We start from the raw sequence: 3,679 nt of genomic DNA on the forward strand, positions 1-3,679 counted from the left end.
GTGGGGAGGCGCAGGCGCGGTAGGCGAACGGCGGGCGAGTCAAGGCGGTGGGCGCGTGCACGCGGATGGAGGCGGGCGCGAGCGCGCCCGGTGACACTCCGGGCTTGGCGGGACCGCGGTGCGCGGCCGGCGCGCGTAAGGGTTGGTGGTCGGGCGCAGTCACGGACGGAGGTAGAGAGAGGGAGAGGCCGGAGTCTCACCGGCGTTCATGGGGAAAATGGCAGCGGGCTCGAGCTCGAGGAGGAGGACGGGGATGACGGGTTGTCGAGGAGGCAGACGGACGGCGGGCTCCGAGTGGCGGCGTCGGAGGTGCTGGTGGCGTGAAGGGTTCGGCGACGGGGTTGAGGCGGCGAGGGGCTCCAGCGAGGTGGTGCGGAGCGGCGACGGCGACGATGTCAACGGGAGCCACGGCGAGGCGAGCTCGGGATCGGGCCCCGATTGCCCCGATCCGATCTGGATCGAGGGAGGGAGGCAGAGGAGTGTGGGGGTCGTGGGAGGGGACTGGGAGGTGATTTGGTTGGTGGGTTAGGGTTTTGGGGGGATAAGGGGAAGCGAGGGTGGGCCAGCCGCTGGCCTGGTTGGTCTAAATGGCCAAATGGGCCATTTGGCCCAGGTAGAGGGGGGTGGCTTTGCCCCATTTGTTTATTTTTTTATTTGTCTCGTCTTCTGTTTTTGTTCTTTTACTATTTATCTTATTTAGTTTTATAAATCACAACAGTTGTGCCTAAATTTGTATCACTAATTATACCTCTACTACAAAAAGTTTAAACCCCTAAGTAAAATATTTTAATATTTTATAATTAACAAAAGGCATTTAATAAATTTGTTATGTTGTTGTTTCATTCCCATTTGGGCATTTAAATATTTTATAAAAGTGTGGTTTCTCCACCATATTTACCTATGCATTATTTGATTCACTCCGAACATTTTAGTTTTAACATTTGAAAACTTTTATAGTCTGCCTATTTTTGAATTTGAATCTGAATCGGTTTCGAACTAACTCGAGATTAGCAACTATAAACGAGGTGACGTGGCATCATTAGCAAAGGATCACTGTAGCTTAATTATCCGGGCGTTACACCGCCTGTGACACCCCCGATTCAATCGTACACTAATCATACACGCAAACGTGTACGATCAAGATCAAGGACTCACGGGAAGATATCACAACACAACTCTACAAATAAAATAAGTCATACAAGCATCATATTACAAGCCAGGGGCCTCGAGGGCTCGAATACAAGAGCTCGACCGTAGACGAGTCAGCGGAAGCAACAATATCTGAGTACAGACATAAGTCAAACAAGTTTGACTTAAGAAGGCTAGCACAAACTGGGATACAAATCGAAAGAGGCGCAGGCCTCCTGCCTGGGATCCTCCTAAACTACTCCTGGTCATTGTCAGCGGGCTGCACGTAGTAGTAGGCACCTCCCAAGTAGTAGTAGTAGTAGTCGTCGACGGTGGCGTCTCGCTCCTGGGCTCCAACGTCTGGTCGCAGCAATCGGGTACAGAAAGGGGGAAAAGAGGGAGCAAAGCAACCGTGAGTACTCATCCAAAGTACTCGCAAGCAAGGAGCTACACTACATATGTATGCATTGGTATCAAATGGAATAAGGGTATCATATGTGGACTGAACTGCAGAATGCCGGAATAAGAGGGGGATAGCTAGTCCTTTCGAAGACTACGCTTCTAGTAACCTCCGTCTTGCAGCAGGAGAAGAGAGTAGATGGTAAGTTCACCAAGTAGCATCGTGTAGCATAATCCTAACCCATGATCCTCCCCTCGTCACCCTGTGAGAGAGCGGTCACCGGTTGTATCTGGCACTTGGAAGGGTGTGTTTTATTAAGTATCCGATTCTAGTTGTCATAAGGTCAAGGTACAACTCCAAGTCGTCCTGTTACCGAAGATCACAGCTATTCGAATAGATTAACTTCCCTGCAGGGGTGCACCACATTTCCCAACACGCTCGATCCCCTTTGTCCGGACACACTTTTCTGGGTCATGCCCAGCCTCGAAGATCAACACGTCGCAGCCCTACCTAGGCACAACAGAGAGGTTAGCACGCCGGTCTAAATCCTATGGCGCAGGGGTCTGGGCCATCGCCCATTGCACACCTGCACGTTGCGTACGCGGCCGGTGAGCAGACCTAGCCTTCCTTATACAAGAGCAGGCGTTCCAGTCCAACCCGGCGCGCGCCGCTCAGTCGCTGACGTCACGAAGGCTTCGGCTGATACCACGACGTCGAGTGCCCATAACTGTCCCCGCGTAGATGGTTAGTGCATATAGGCCAGTGGCCAGACTCAGATCAAATACCAAGATCTCATTAAACGTGTTATCTTGAAATAACCACGAACGCCGACCAGGGCCAGGCCCACCTCTCTCCTAGGTGGTCTCAACCTACCATGTCGCTTCGCCACAAAGATCCACATAGAGGGCTGTCGAGAAAGTATGTCCTTCCAGCCCCCAATTCGTGAATCAACCGCGGGTACTCCTCGAGCCAACCCAACTTTAGTCATCACATGTATCGTGTATAAAGTATATAGTATATACCCGTGATCACCTCCCGAGTGATCACGGCCCGATAGTATAGCATGGCAGACGGACAAGAATGTATGGCCACTGATGACAAACTAGCATCCTATACTAAGCATTAGGATTGCAGGTAAAGGTAACAACAGTAGTAGCAAGGACAGGCTATGCATCAGGATAGGATTAACGAAAAGCAGTAACATGCTACACTACTCTAATGCAAGCAGTATAGAGAAGAGTAGGTGATATCTGGTGATCAAGGGGGGGCTTGCCTGGAAACTTTTTTGTACAGGAAGAAGGGTCGTCGGTGACGTAGTCGTACTTAGTGCCATCAGCAATGGTCTCGGGGTCTACCGGAGAAGAAGAGGGGGGGAAAACAGTAAATACGGAGCAAACAAAGCATCACAAAACATAACAAGGTAATACGTGGTGCCAGGGGTGATCTAACGCAGGGATAGGTGATACCGGCGAAGGGAGGAAACATCCGGGAAAGTATTCCCGGTGTTACACGTTTTCGGACAGATGAACCGGAGGGGGAAAGTTGCATGTTCGCTATGCTGGGGACGCGTGGCTGACAAACGGACTGCGTATACGAATTCGTCTCGTCGTTCTGAGCAACTTTCATGTACAAAACTTTTTCATCTGAATTACGGATTATTTTATATGATTTTCTAAAGTTTTAGCAATATTTTGAAATTACATTTAATTCGAAAATAAAGACTAAATTGCTACATGCGCAAACAAAGTGTACACAGTAGAGTAGTACAGAGGCTGGCAGTGGGCCCTGTTGACTGCTGAGTCAGCAGTCATCAGTCAACTGTTGACCGGTTAAAATGTTTGACTAGGGTCCACCTGTCATTGCCCCAACTTAATTAAACAGATCTAGTTAGTTAACCTAGTTAATTAGCGTAGTTAAACAGAGTTAATTACGTTAAATAATTAATTACTAACTAATTAATTTGTTAATTAATTAATTATTTTTATTAATATATGTTTAAACGTCTTTTTCTTTTTTTTGGACAGGGGCGTGGGGCCCCTGGGCAGTGGCCCAGAGCCACCGGGCGGTTATCGGGCGCGGGTGCCAGCCGGCCGGGAGCCACGGCGGGACGCACGCGGGCGTCGAGGCGGAGGCGAGGCCGGCCGGTCGGGG

The sequence above is a fragment of the Triticum aestivum genome, chromosome 1A (assembly GCF_018294505.1).
Source record: "Triticum aestivum cultivar Chinese Spring chromosome 1A, IWGSC CS RefSeq v2.1, whole genome shotgun sequence".
NCBI classification, from domain to species: Eukaryota; Viridiplantae; Streptophyta; class Magnoliopsida; order Poales; family Poaceae; genus Triticum; species Triticum aestivum.